The sequence below is a fragment of the Malus domestica genome, chromosome 03 (genome assembly GCF_042453785.1).
Source record: "Malus domestica chromosome 03, GDT2T_hap1".
NCBI classification, from domain to species: domain Eukaryota; kingdom Viridiplantae; phylum Streptophyta; class Magnoliopsida; order Rosales; family Rosaceae; genus Malus; species Malus domestica.
The window spans coordinates 26,959,150-26,975,451 of NC_091663.1; the positions used below are offsets into that span (position 1 = coordinate 26,959,150).

General features: G+C 34.8%; 1 long non-coding RNA gene across 1 annotated transcript; it reads right to left on the bottom strand.

Annotated features, from left to right (window-relative positions):
* Positions 1-5,937: 5,937 nt before the first annotated feature.
* LOC114824007 (uncharacterized) lies at positions 5,938-16,060 on the bottom strand. Its single transcript, XR_011579400.1, has 5 exons — positions 15,681-16,060; positions 15,431-15,496; positions 14,235-14,342; positions 13,032-13,070; positions 5,938-6,078 (listed from the first exon to the last, which is right to left on the bottom strand). It is a non-coding gene; the product is annotated as an uncharacterized lncRNA (long non-coding RNA).
* Positions 16,061-16,302: the final 242 nt, after the last annotated feature.

Sequence of the window (16,302 nt, forward strand, 5' to 3'; positions counted from 1 at the left end):
TTTTGACGGGTGCTGACGAGGTCTTGATAGGGATGGTTTTGGTGGTAAAAGCTTCCTTGGCGGGCTTTTTCCCATGATTGTCTGCTCTTGAAGTAAACACCTTATCCATTTTGAAATCGGTGATTGGCTCATTCTTTCCATGGTGGGCGATGCTCAGTTCCATGTCGTGGGCACGGGTGGCTAATTCTTTAAAAGTCCGTGGCTTGATACCTTGAAGGATGTATTGTAAACCCCATTGCATGCCCTGGATGCACATCTCGATTGAAGAAATCTCGGAGAGCCTGTCCTTACAGTCGAGGCTTAGATTACGCCATCGGTTGATGTAGTCCATGACTGGTTCTTCCCTCCATTGTTTCGTGCTCGTCAGCTCTAGCATGTTCACAGTGCGGCGGGTACTGTAGAAGCGGTTGAGGAATTCCCTTTCCAACTGTTCCCAGCTGTTGATGGACTCGGGCTCCAGGTCTGTGTACCACTCAAAGGCGTTTCCTTTTAACGAGCGCACAAACTGCTTGGCGAGGTAATCTCCATCCGTCCCTGCATTGTTGCAGGTTTCGACGAAATGTGCGACATGTTGCTTTGGGTTTCCCTTTCCGTCAAATTGCATAAACTTCGGCGGTTGATAGCCCTTCGGCATCCTTAAGGCGTCGATCTTCCTGGAGTAAGGCTTCGAGTACAACGTTGAGGCATGAGAGCTTCCTTCATACTGTGCCTTGATGGTGTTGGTGATCATCTCTTGCAGCTGCTGGATAGAAAGAGATCCCATGAGTGCCGCTGCTTGGTCAGGCTCTGGCTTCACATCGATTTTCTTCACCAGGGGCTCGTCTTCTTCGTCGTCTTCCTTCTTCAGATGATCAATCTTCGGGTTGGGTTTCTCGCCATCCTGCGGCTCCAGTCGGTTGACGAGTGCTACAATTTGTAAGTTTTTTTCTTCCACAGTTCGGGTTAACTTTGCAATTGCTTCATTCATCTGAGCCAGCTGCTCTTCGATTGAAGTTGCTCCGGTAACCATAACTTGCATGGATGTGCTGTCGCTTGAGTCAGCATCGGAAAATAAAGACTCAGAGTACTTCTTCGGGGTTTCCTCCCTTGGTGCCCTTAGCGAGGCCAGGGTGATCACAGGTTCGTACCTCGGGTACTCTTATTCCTTTGGCAGGGTTGATGTAGGGGTGGAAGAGGAGGCAACAAAAGCTCTTGCCTTGCTTCGAGTTATGATGCCTGAAATGGCGCCGCCTGCGGCAAGGATGCTCTTGTTCTTCGTGTTGGTTGTGGGAACAGCTTGAGCCTTCCTTGATGCCATTGATTTTAGAAGTGTGCTCGAATTTCTTGAACGGAGAAAGAGATGAGAGGTAGAGATGGTCCCACTGGGCGTGCCAATTTGTGAACACGAAAAATTCCTGAAACAAGAACAACGTGTACAAAGAAAGATTTTGGTGTTAATGGATTTGTAGGGTTACAATCTCTTTATCTTGATCCTCTGATTCGATCTCCGTAAGGTGTTGATTTGTGGATGTTTCGTTGATCCAAGGGCCGTCGAGGCTTGATCTTGGATGAACTGTTGGAAGTTTCTTCAAGGGGCCGTGGGCTTGATCTTTGAAGGTGGATTTGAGCGGATCTTCAAGGAGCCGTTGGGGCTTGATCTTGAGGATGAGTGTTTCTTCAAGGGCCGTTAAGGTTTGATCTTGAATAACGGTGATGAACTGATCTTCAAGGGTTTTTGGGCTTGATCTTGAAGAACGGTTGGATGTGTGGATTTGTTGATGTTGTTGATCCAAGGACCGTCGGAGCTTGATCTTGGAAGAACGGATGATGAACGATGGTACTTTCTTCAAGGGCCGTCGGGGCTTGATCTTGAATTGGTGGAAGTTCTTCAAGGGCCTTTGGGGCTTGATCTTGAATTGGTGGATGGTTGATCCAAGGGCCGTCGGGGCTTGATCTTGGAAGAACGATGAACGAAGAACGAAGAACGAAGAGAGCTTTCTTGATTCTTCGGGAACCTTGAGAGCTTTAGAGTTTCAAAGCTTCAAAGATTTGGGGGATTCTCTTCCAATTTGGGAGTAGAGAAATGTATTTGTGAATTGGTTCCTTGATTCTTTGATGGAGGAGCCTATTTATAGGCTTTGGGAACGAATCACCACCATCCATTTGTTTTGGTGGATGTTGTAGGTGAATTTTGGTGGATGTTGTAGGTGAAACTTGGTGGATGTTTGTAGGTGAAACTTGGTGGATGTTGTAGGTGAACTTAGTGTATGATGTAGGTGAAGTGAATGAAGGTTGTAATTTTAATACAATGGTCAACATTTATTTCACCAAAATTTCAATGTTTACAAATGTAATTTTAATGCAATGGCTAACATTTATGCCACCGAAATTTCAATGTCTACAATAATTTCTGAACTCTTAATTTTTAACTCTCTTGTTAATTTTTTGGATTTAGGGATTTAGGGTTTATGTAATCTCTGATTCTCTCTAATTAATTTTCTAGATTTGGGAGTTAGGGTTTTCTGCAATCGCTCACTCTATTGACCAGTTCTTAATACCCCAAACCCAGTTCATAAATTTGCCTTCATAGGAATTGGGAATTTGGGATTTAGGGATTAGGATTCAAATGTTTATACCGTACCTATTGGGCATTTCATATTGTTTGAAATTTGAATTGGGAATTTATTATTTATGTTTTGTTTAAATTTGCAGACTTGCTTGAATCTACAAGCCTTGTGTTGAACCTAATGGGCATTTCAGCAACCTGTGCAATCTTTGCGTTGAATCTTCAAACTTGGAAGGAAAATTGAGTATTTTATTGATAGTGGAAACTATTTGCAAGTTTTGTAATTTAGAGACTATTTACAAGGTTCAAAGTTCTGTAATTGTTAAATTGTTCTTAAAAATAAAAAATAAAAAGGACCCATGCACCTGCCCTGAACCGGCCCGTTTTTAGTTGGCCGGGTTAGGTCCGGTTCCAATGTTCAAATTTCTTATACCCGGCCCGTTCCGTTTTAAAACATGTCCAGTCCAATCCTTCCAAATTTAGGCCTGGCCCTATATTTAGTCACGTCTCAGAATTCTTATCGATAGAACACGTAACTTACATAAAACACATTTCCCAAAGACATTCTAGAATGATTTGAGACCCATTGACCAAAAGTCAACCGTCGATCAAAGATCGACGGTAAGGTCCACAACCCTATGTAACTCGATCCAGAAGATCTGCATCACAGATTTTCAATTTGTAACTTCCAAATATCCACATTATGCTTTTAAAACATCATACTAAAGTTTCATTACGATCCAATGGTCGGATCTCTGCCAATTGTAAATTCAAGTGGCGGTCAACATTTTATTTTACGAACTTAGGAATCCAATTGGGAAGATCCGCACATCAGATTTGTGATCCGTTAGTTCCTATTTTTCTCAAATATTATTAATAATAACCTACTAAAGTTTGGTGACGATTCAATAGTTTGATCGTCGATTCAAATAAGGATCAAGTGGCAGACCTTAGCGAAATTGTACCCAAACAATGGAATTTCGTTAATCAGACTTCACTTATGCAATTGGAGTATCAGACTTAGCTTAGGAATGTCATGTGGGGTCTCGGCTCACACGCCGCCGCACACGGCGGTCGGCCGCCCCGACTTGCCGAAAAAAGCAACTATTTCTAAAAATTCCCAAATTTTGACATAAATGAAGATCTCAATGAGTAAAGCAAGTTTCATACATGTGGACAAGTCCAATTTGACTGGAAAAAACCTCAAATCGCCACGTACCCGTTGGAAACCCTAGAAATGGGTGGTAGTGGTTGACGGAGTTAGCGAAATTGTACCCAAACAATGGAATTTCGCTAATTAGACTTCACTTATGCAATTAGAGTATCAGACTTAGCTTAGGAAGGTCATGTGGGGTCTCGGCCCACGTGCCGCTGAACACGATGGTCGGCCGCCCTGACTCTCCGAAAAAATCAACTATTTCTAAAAATTCCCAAATTTCACGAAAATGAAGATCTCAATGAGAAGAGTAAGTTTCATACCTGCAGCCAAGTCCAATTTGACCGGAAAAAGCCTCAAATCGCCACGAACCCATCAGAAACCCTAGAAATGGGTGGTTTTGATTCGACTCTAAACAAGCTTCGATGCCCCAACCAATGCATGGGCTTTGTTTCTGAGGTTAAGGAGAGTCTATTGGTGGTGGTGGTTGATGGAGTTAGCTTCACGATCGTCGGATTTCCGTCGTGGCACCCCCGGAACCCACGAATTCCGTTCTTCATGAAATTAAGGTTAAATCTAATGAAATTTGATTGGAAATGGAAGATGGGAGATCATGGAATGTTTTTCAGGTGGTGGGTGGCGGCGATTTGATGCGAAAAATTGACGAAAATCACGTCGGAATAGCGCAGAATGGGTATGGTCGATGGGGAGGAACAAGGTCAAGGGTGATCCGATGCTCCTCTACTATCTCTTTCACCTTTCTCTCCTTTATATTTCATCTCTACCGCCCATCTTTTCTTCCCTTTAATCTGGGCCACACACCTAGCTTTCCAAATTTTGCTCCAAAAATCTGGAGCATTCTAGAAAATATTTAAATGACTATTTTGTCCCTATTTTTACTCGCCCATAACTTTTGTTATAACTCCAAATTACGTTCCGTTTACGCCCATGCATTCGTAGCCACGAGTACTACGAGGATACGCTAAGAAAATGGATCTTACGTGACTCGACAAGGTAGTCAACAAAAGTCAATGCATGTGCCTCGAAGGGCATTTTCAAAATTTCACATTTTAAAATTATAAAAACCATAGTTTTCGGGGACGGGTTGTTACACAAAGGACTAATAATTTTTTTTTTAAAATAGAGCCAAAATTTAACATGACATACAACATTAGAAATCTCTTGAAAATAAGTTGGCATGAAAAAGAGTCAACATTTTTTTATTGCAATATCAATCCACCGGACTAATTTTGAAATAACATGTTTAATTCATTCAAAAGAAGGGGAAAAAATTTAGTTATTTAAAAAAATTGTACGGTAAATGACAAAAAAACTACCTCAATTATTGGTGTCACGACACTTTCATACCTCATCTTTTAAAATTGACAATGTCACATCTTATCTTACGAATTTATGCTAATGTTATACCTTCCGTTGCTTGGTCGTGAATCACCCACCCACCCACCCAACCTGCAAAAGAAGAAGAAGAAGAAGAGAGAAGGACAAAAAAAAAAAAGGAAACCCAGTTGCAGGAAGGGTGGGTGTGAAGGTGGGGAGGTTGGGTGCGGGAAGAAGAGGGGGTGGGGGGGGTGGAAGTGGGGAAGACAAATTGGTTTTTTTTCTCTTCTTTTTTCTGGGTTGCAGTTGTAGGAAGGGGGAGAAGATGAAAATAGGGAGAAGAGAGAGAATGGGGGAAGGGGACGAACTGAGTGTTGGTTTTTTTTTTCTATTTTTTTTTAACTTTTATTTATTATTTTAATATATAACAAATATTAATTTTTTTTTTAGTTTTTAATAATTTTTTAATAGAAAATAGGCCCCGGATCAAGCCACGTCAGCATTTAACTAAGAAATTCACGCCAAGCTAACGGAAGGTATAACATTGGCACAAATTTGTAAGATGAGGTATGACATTATCAATTTTAAAAGATGAGGTATAAAAGTGTCGTGACACCAATAATTGATGTAGTTTTTTGTAATTTACCCAAAATTGTATGAAACAGTATGAAAAGAAACTAACAACAACAAAAAAATGCAAGGAAAGGGAACAAAACTCACAAAACCAAGAAAACACAGAAGTCGGAGAAAACACGGGAGTCCAAACTAAAATGAAAGTCGAGGGAAAGAAGAAAATAAGGGACGAAAGCTAAAAAAGCAAACCCCATTAGATCACCGACACGTGACAAACACTCAACCTACAGAACGAAACAGTAGTTTCGAAGGCTGGGAAACACGTGGCAGCCAAGATAATAGAGGGGTAAAAGTGCCCATTCACTACACATTCAGTAAAAGGGCTAAAAATTGCTCAGCAACTGATGGGCAAAACCGGGCGTGGCAGACATGACAGCACGGGAATATTGAGAAAAAGCTTTGATAACTGCATGAAAATAGAGAAAATGTGTTAAGCAAACTAAAGAAATATCTAACATCTTGTAACAAAGAGTTTTAACAATATAGATAAAAGATTTTATATTTACCAAAGTAAACTATATATTTTGTGACTTGGATTTATATACAATGTAATAACCAATAAAAGTATACACGTAATCAAAATTTTGTAAAAGGAATTATTAAGGACAATGAAATTAAGAATTTTCCTGTAAATTTTGCAAGACATCTTTAAATACAATATTTATAGTTTAGTTTTTAAGATTGTTTTCTGTTGTTCTATTAAATTTTTTAAACCTTCTCTTGATGACTCTTGACAATGCAACATATAATTGACCATGTGTGAAAACAGGTTATGGAATATATAGACCAACTTGTTTGAGAGATTGTCCTTGGCTTTTGTTTATTGTCATTGCATAACATGGTCTAACTGGAAATTGACGTCTTTTAAAAATGAATGGCTACTTGTTTTCTGTAGCTGTAAGAGTAATTCTTGGGATGAAAACTTTGTGATCAATATTTGCTCCAACAAGAATTTTAGCTTCTATAATTCTATTAAACAATTGAGTAACAACTAATCTAGTTCCATTACACAAACCCAAAAATTGATTTAAATTTCGTAACAACATAATGGGCATTCTGATTTTTAAAACCAAATTATGTGTAGGTAAACCGTTGAACTCAAGTTTGTCTAAAAATTTAATGGGATACATTATTTCAAGATTTTCAACATTTGCATTTGAAGAACATAAAGAATCATAACTCAAAAATGTATATTGTTCTCTAGGCAATAAATCAATTATATAATTATTCACTTTTGTAACAGTTGCATTCCGAGGTGTTATAATAGATCTTTCTCTTAAATATGCTAAATTGTTAAAAGAGTTATCAAAATTGGGGTAAGTTGCAGAAAAAATTGAATGTATAGAAGTTGTAGAACAATTAACTATGAAATCTTCAGGTATCTCAATTAAAGATGTATCTCTATCATTTATATAATTTGTATTATTTGTATTATTTGTGTTGTTAATCTATCCATTACCTATTTTTAAAATCCAATTTGCAAAAGAACTTATTTTATCTTTTTCTTCCATGCTTAATCTGTTTTTTTTTACAATCTCATATTTTCTTTCAAACAAAATTTTTTGAAATGGAGCCATAAATAAGAATTATTTATGGAAGCATTTATTATATCTTCTCTGGTTCCACCAAAAAAAGTTTTTCTAGTACCGTTATGTCCATAAACAAAAAATAGACCTCTTTTCTTTTCTTTTTTTTTTCTTTTTTTTTTTTGTATTTACAACATTTATAATAGAATTATAAACTTGTTTTTGATATTCATTAAGCTGTGATTTTAAAACATTGTGTTTTTTGTTAAGTTCTTCACAATCATAATTTAATTCTTCTCTCACAAGCCTGTTTTTTATTTCCAACATTTTATCTGTATCTAGCATGAGTAGGTGATATTTTTTTAAAGAGGTAGATGCATTATTAAAAAGTAATTCTAATTCAAATAACATAGAATTTTTCAATTCATTTTCTGGCACAATCATATTTGGAATTCTAAAAGTCTGACGCAATTTGTATAAAATGCCATCATACATATTTTGTCAATGATTATCAAAAAAAATTTGAGGACTGGCTACATCACAAAATAAAATTATTGTGACAAACAATTGTCTCAATTGAGCAGATGATGAATTCACAACATTTGACAAAGCTTCAATTCATTCTTTATCATCACCTAATAGTCCTAATAATTTACATGCAGAATGATACGAATACAATACCATCAATGGTTTTCAAATCATCAAAACTCATTGCACCTTTTTTTAAATTTAAAAGCATTCTTAAATAATATAATTCTCCATATGTTGGATGTACATATGCTATTCTACCAATCGATCCCTTATGTTTTCTCAATTTCCAAGTTTTGTTTCGTGTATCATACAAAATTTTTGTACGAATTTGTGGATAAGTTAGTTCACGTGCTTCACTGAAAATTTTGTTTGTCTCGAACCAACTTGTTAACATAGTGTGTTCAAAAGCTTTTTGATTAAATGATTAATTGCAATGGTTGATCACCGCTAAATACAATATTTTGTTCTAATTAGGGGTGGGCGCGGTTCGGTTTGGTGCGGTTTTGAGTGAAACCAAAATCAAAACCACAAGTTTTTGTGGTTTGGTTCGGTGCGGTTTTGAGACTAAAATTGAAATGAAACCAAACCATTTGGTTCAGTTCGGTTTGGTTTTAAATGGTTTTGGTTTGGTCTCATTGTTTGAAAAAACTATTATGGTTACCTAGTTGTATCTCATTTCATTTTCCTTTGAAATACACTTCAATTCTCTTCTATGAGCAACATTATTGTTTGTTTTTCATTTTGCATATCTTCTATGAGCAACATTTATAACGTTTGCACATCCTGGCTGTGCTGCCATGTACCAAAAATTATGTGTAGCTTTTTGTACTTCGTGTCATCTGATAAATTTTCTTATTCTTTTCTTTGCTTTTCAAGACACACACTTGTGGCAATTTGAACATTCAATGGGAGCTTAGATTAATCACAAGAATGTGTGTCCCGCGTTGTAAGAGTCACAACTAATTTTTGACTAGATCTCCAAGGTGAACAAACAAATGGTTTGAATTGACAGCTACAGCAGTTGGTCCTCCCATGGCAACCCATCTCTCATTCAATATCTCCTTAATCAAGGGGGCATATTCAATTCGTGTAGGTATGTGTATACAGTTTACTGGGCGGAAACCTATCTACCCATTATTCCCATGTCACCAATATGCAAATATCATATATGCTTTCAACTCAAATCCATGTAAGTGCAATTATTTTTAGGATTTTATGGGAATACCAATCAACAACATTCTGACATTCTAATGTTTATGAACGAAGAAAAATCGAAGACTAACCAACAAAAAACCAAATCCCCTTTTGATTCAAAACCCAACCCTAAAATTAATCTCAAATGTATGAGTAAATTTAACTAAAACAAGTGATAAATCATAGTTCTTATCATATTAGCACTCTGAACTCTAGAGGCTAGGAGCTAGAATGAAGTGGAGGCCGGAGGGAAGACCAAGAGAGAGGGAGAGTCTGGAGAGTGGAGACTGAGAGAGAGAGTTAGATGAATAAAGAAAGAGTACAGACTAGAAGAAAGAAAAGAAAGAAATTATGTGGCTGTGTTATGATGTGGTTGAGTCCATACTAAATGTATGGACTCAATGAAATAACCAATTAGAATTTAACATTTAATAAAGTTATGCGGTTTTGGTTTTGGTTTGGTTTTGGATGGCCGGAACCGAAACCAAACTTTTTTTCCTTCATTCAGTTTGGTTTCAAACCGAAACCATTTTGAAACTACAAAACCAAACCGTTCAGTACGATTCGATTTGGTTTTGGTTTTGGTTTTCGGGTTCAAGTGCCCACCCCTAGTTCTAATGGTAAATGAACAAGCAATTATTCAACTGAAGGTTGTCTATGATGTATAGAATATTGAAATAATCTCCAAACAGCCTCATAAGGCGATATGTATCTACAATTAAGATATGCTAATATCTCTGTTGGAAATTATATATTATAATTAATATTATAATATTTAATTTTTGTATGAATGAAAAATAAGAGTCATGTGTCATAGTTGAATACAAATTCATGAGTTGTATCTGTTCATTGAAACTTTAGACAACAGTCATATTGTTTCAAAAAGGGTGGCTTGAGTTCTATATAAACTCAAGCATCCCACATGTCTAACAGAAAAAAAAGAGAAGAGTTTTCTCCAATGTCCAAGTAGAAATCCGAGTCGTGTCTTGAGAGTACAGAATATATGAAGTTCGCCAGAGTCCGAAGATTGAAGTGCTTTGACTTCGGATTATAGATTGTTGAATCCTGGGAGACGGACGCCTACCGAACTACAAGCACAAGAGTAGGGGCGAAATTCTGTCTTTAGGACATTGCATTTATGCAAGCCTCAATCTTCAAAGTTTGTCAGTTTTCCTAACTTTCACTCTAGTTGTTTATATTAATCTTGTATACTATTGATGTTGTGATTTTCTTTATGATTTTCATATTTTCTAATATTGCTCCAACAATCTCAATATCTGAATTTTCCTGTAGAACTAATCGCGCTCTATCGGAACCTTTATTTATATATTTGAACTAATATTTTTTAAGCATTGATTGACAACATGATTCAATAGTTATATGTGCATTGTATTTTAATAGCAACTCTGTACTGTAAGGAACAACAAAACTGTATTGTAAGGAACAACAAAACTATTATCAACTTTTATTCCATTTTTAATCACAAATTTTTCATCATCTTCACGACGTCTGTACACCAAAAAACCATTTGCCTAAAAAATTGTTTTGCTTTTGCATGGTTTAGGAAAATGTTTAGAGCATTTATTTTCTCACTTGCAAGGAGATTTTGGATTATTGTCACCACAGGGACCATGAACCCTAAATTGATTAATTAACTATTTCCTATATTTGGAGATTAACAGTTTTGTCTGGCAATTCAGCTGAAATAATAGAGTCTATATCTAATGCAGAAAAGCATTTCATGTTTGTTTTAAGCCATATTAACATATGGAAATGAGGTAAACCTCTTTTTTGAAATTCAATTGTACAAACATCTGCTTGTGAGAAAGGAAAAATGAAAAACAAACAAAAGAAAAAAAAGTCAATTTCACAACAATAATAAAACCCCAAAAAAAAAATTTGACATAAATGGAAGAATAAGTTTTGAAAACTTACATCCTTCCCAAAAGGCTTTCCAGATTTGATAAAATCAAGCATGTGATCAAGTTTCATTTTAAACACTCTAAAAATTATATCAGGTCTATCTTCAGGTTTAAATCCAGGTTTGTTTTCAAATTTTCTTGTTATTTCTAGCCATTTAACATTACAGGTAAATGTTATGAACAAATTAGGATGTCCATATTCTCTACAAATAATCATAGCATCTTGATAATTATTGATCATATATCTAGGATTTTCTGTATACGAAGCGAGTAACACAATTTTATGTCCTAAATTATTTGTATCATTATCACCTTTTGAGAATGCATCATATATTCCTTTATAAACTTTACTTCTCAAATTCTTTTGATTTTGTCTAATGTAATCTAATATATCTTCTTCAAGTGTTGCAAAAAAATTCACCAAATATTATTGAAAAAGTCTACCTCTTCTTAACAATGCAGGTAATGGTAGTTCTCATTCTTGCATTTGATAAGCAATAAAAGCTCTCATGGGCGCTCTCTGTCTCTTAGTTTTTTTACCTTTATAATTTTCGCTCCATTTTAAATCTGATCTATAACCATCTTCACCGAATGGAAAAAGAATAGGATACTGTAGAAACATAAATTTAGGATTCAATTTTGTGACACGTTTTAATTCTTCACTTTTAAACTCTATAATAATATCTTCATTGGAATCAAAGAGTACTATATCTCCAACTACCAAAACCACCTATTTTATCACTTGTAGGTTGGTTCCTCATATTGTTTTCCACCATTTAGTTGTCTTCCTAACAATGTCATTTTCAAAGAGCAAAGGCCATCATTTTCAAATTTATCTCTCGTTGTTCAAATATTTTTTACCAATTCATTTGATTCATCAAACATTCTAATCAAGCCTTCTACAATTGTTGGATCAAGTCTTTCATTCCTTCAATCAGAATTAAAAGATCTAAGACGATTTTCCACCTCATTGTATGTATCATAGACATAAAATTGAGCAAATTTTGGTGACTCATTATTAACAGATAAAAGAAATCCCATTAAATGACAAACTGAACTGCTAATTTTAAAAATGTAAGGACCTGAACTATTGTTAATTGAGTTATCAACTTTGGCTCCCATTGAAATAAATGAAAACATAAAATTGTAAGCTCTAATATTTTCTCGAAATGATGAACATTTAAGGCCTTTAGTTGGATCAAGCAAGTAATCTAAAAAAGCTGGCGGCGATTTTGGATTTGGAAACTTTATTTTTCCTTGTTGGCAGCAAAGAGTAAAAATAGGCTGATCATTTTTACACTTTTGTTTTAGAGACTCTTTTAACAAAAAATGAGCACTACAATAAATGCATTTATAACTTTTATCTCCTAACATATTCTTTAAGAACTCCTACATGATAGGATATGCACAAAAACAAAAACAAATGAACAAATGATGAGTATAATATTATTAAGGCAGTGTTAAAATCATAATTTACAATAAATTAAATTAATTTATAAATAAAAAACGCTTGACCTCTATTCATAAAATTGTCATCCTGGTTATGAACAGTTTTTTTAAACACTGTTTGTTGGATGATCTAATGCATTGACAACATTTTTACCTTTTTTTTATTACGAAAGCGAGAAGTTTTTCAAACTGAAGTTATATGCTCTAATTCATTGGAAATTGTTGAGTTACTGGAAATTGTAGAAGAAACATCTTGCTGAGCATGACACATGCTATTGCCATATTGATATTTACTTTGTGAATTTTGAGGAACAGTGGGACTACTTTTGGATGAGACAGTGTTGACACAGTTTTCTATGCAACTTATTCTACACACTCTTTTACACTGATGGCTATATTCAGTAAAAACATTGTCTTGACCATTGACAAAATCTTTTTGTTGCTCTAGAGCATCAGTTGTTAAAGCATTTATAGGTCTTTTTGATATGATGGAAAATAATTTTTATAAAACTTTCAACCAAATCACTGCAACGCAAACCATATTAAAGAGGAAAAAAAGAGGCAAAAAGAGGTGTCAACAAACATATAACACAAATTTCAAACAAAAACACAACATAGATATATAAATGCTTTAAAAAAATCAATTATATATTTCCAGAAACTTGAGAAAAATATAAAACAACCATGAGATACACAAAAACTTAAAACTGAAGAATTCAAATGCCTAAATTACTTACTTTAAGAGCTGAAACTCCAAAAACACAGCAGCGTCAATCCTTGGAAAAAGTCAACCAATTTTTTATTACACATCAAAAAATAAAATTCTATTCAATAAACAAAATCTTAATAAACAAAATAGAAAACAGAGAACTGCAACACAAATTTTTTACATCGTATGAAAACAAATAATTATAGTTGAGTTTCTAAACGAAGACCAAAACAGCAACAAACAAAGAATAATATCGATCAACAATAACCAATTCACAAACAGAAGAATAAACAGTCAAGCTTAATCCACTTACCATAAAATGCAAATACCAATATTATCAACAATATTGACACTCAGTGACCAAAAAAATGCAACCTGTTTATACCATATTTAGGGCCTCGTATATTTGGGCCTTGGGCCTTGTATTTGGGCCTCACACTAAAGCCCATACTTTGTAAAGGAGGAGGAGCCCCTTATTCTATAAAAGGGGACTCCTACCCTCATTCTAAAGAGGCTCATTCTCACCCTCAGAGGCCATTTCTGAAGCCTCTCACCCCCTCTCAAAGCTCCTCACATCCCCTAAGCTCTCTCTCCCTCTTCAACAGAGAAATACAATACAATCAGTGTGGACGTAGCCCAAACCTTGGGGTGAACCACGATAGCTCTTGTGTCATTTACATTTTATGCAGATTCACGGTCGGATTTACGTTGTTCCAAGACATCCAGTTTTGTGCATCAACACAACCAACAACCAAACATTTACAAATAACACATCTCGTTGACCAAACACATATATTAAGCCTCAAATTACAAATAAAAATGTGAGAAAACAGAAGACAATAAATTGTTTTGAAAGAATATATGAATTCCCAAAAATAGATGCATGTGTTTACGTGCATCTGTCAATCTCAACAAACATTGTTCACCTAAAATTATAATCTGAATGTAGCTCAATCCTATTATCTAATTGAGAAATAGGAACATAGATAAAGTACAGAATACATAAATTCATTGATAAAACCAAGCCCATTTTTCATGCAGAACATAGAGTTGAAATTATAGTTTGAATCTAGCTGAAGCTTGCAATGCAATTAAAACATTTCTAAAAAGAAGTATCTCATGTATAATAGAGGCTCATGCCAATCACAATCTCACACAAAATAATTATACAGTTGACCAAGAAAAAAAAAGAAATATAATATTTCATACAATATATGCAGAGAATACTTACAAATATAGAGAATGGCCAATCAATTTGATAGATGAAAGTAACTCAGTGCAGAAGAATTGGAATCCAAATTCAAACGTAGCTTAAATTTTTTATTCTGCTAATATTAATCTGCAGACAATTCCAAATAGAAAAAGATAAAATCTCCACAAAACCATACAAAAAAGCTGTAACATCAGTCACGCTACTCATCATAACAACAAAATGAAGCCACTCATTTTAACAACAAAAAGAAAATTCAGGTCCCATGAATATGACTTTTAAAATTTATGTACTTTAGAATAATTCAATTCAACTGCAAAGACAGAGAACTGATAAAAAAATTTAAAAAAATAGACCCAAAATTTTAACATGACAGGCAACATTATAAATCTCTTAAAAATAAGCCGGTATGAAGAAGAGTCAACATTTTTTTTATTGCAATATCAATCCACCTTACTAATTTTGAAATAACATGTTTAATTAATTCAAAAGAAGGGGGAAAAACGATTTTTAGTTAGTTTATATAATTTTTTTATACAGAGCTTTAAAACATCTTGGTTAATTCATTCAAAAGTAGAGAAAAAAAGGGGAGTTTCTAGTAAAATATCCTGTTTTGGTTCAATACTTTTGGCCACATGGACCAAAAGTTAAATTGGTCTTCAAATGGCATGCTTCATTGAATACAAAGTACAAAAAAAATCCGCTTTTTAGTTCGTTAACATAATTTTCCACATGAAGTTTGAAAATGCTATGTTCCATTCCTTTAAAAGCAACCAAAAAGGGGATTTTTCCGATCCTATCCTAGTTTAATGGTTCAGATAACAGGGACAAAAATTACATTCATTTTCAATTGGTTTCTCTTTACATAGCTACAAACCAAAAAATTTTCAATCAGTTTCTCAAATAATTTATAAACATATTTGACTAAGGATTTAAAGGCTACAAAACAGAGTAAAAACCAACGGAGAAAAAAAAAAAAAAAAGGCAAACAACCGTGAAACACACACCTTAAGCACCTGGAACCGCATATAAAAAAAACCAAATCTTATATCTACACCCAAAATCGAAACACACAAACACAACAGCGAAAACGAAACATCGCTATATTTTTTTTTTTATTGAAAATAGATTCCCCAAACGAAAAACAACCCAAAAAAATTCAAAAGTTACAGTGGTATTCAACGAAAAATTGAAGAGAAAGAACATAAATTACATACCTTAATTGGAAAACGACCTGCAAACACGAAGGAGCAAAAACCCTAAAATTGCAGCACCAATCTTTCCTGAAATAAACAACGCAATCGAATCAAACAGCCACATGCAAAAAACCCCAAAATAAGAAATCACTCAACGCAAAAGACCAAGACTGGAATCTAAAAAAATGAACTTGAAAATTTTCTTGATAACCAAACAAAAAGTGTAAAAAAAAAAAAAAAAAAAAAAAAACAAACAGATGAAGAAACACACCTAAAACGACGCCATTTTTTTACGAAAGATGGCAGAAACAAATAGAACAACCAGATTTCTAAGCGATGAGATCGGATTTAAGAGAGAAAGATGGAAAGAAAGAAGCAGAAAAAACGATGGCAATTGCAAACCCTTGCAGTGACTTCGGTGTGAAGAACGACCAAGACACAACCACGATGGCCAACACGTGCACACCGCAGACCAAATCAGACCCAAAAAAATTGCTCAACAACAGAGGGGCAAAACCGGACGCGCACTAGTAATGAACAGTATGAGTCCGCTGAGTTTTAGTAAAGGAATAATATGAGGCTTTAAAACTTGACAGTTTTAACAAAAAGTTCACAGTATTGTTCATTTTAACGAAAAATCATATTTTTGCACTAAAAAGTTAAACCTGGTACTATTCATTTTATCCTTTATTTTGTCCTTATCATTAAAACTCAAAGTTTTCAAGCCTTTTTCATTAGTTTTCTTTTAAAACTTTCCCAGGATGAAATTTGCATGGCTTTCAGTTTTCACGTGAGGGATTTCAAAGGAATGGGCTTCATTTTTTAGGCTTCTCATTACTAGCAGGAGTCCCGCGGCCGTTAGCACCCTTTTTAGAACTCGTTGAGCTAATTTT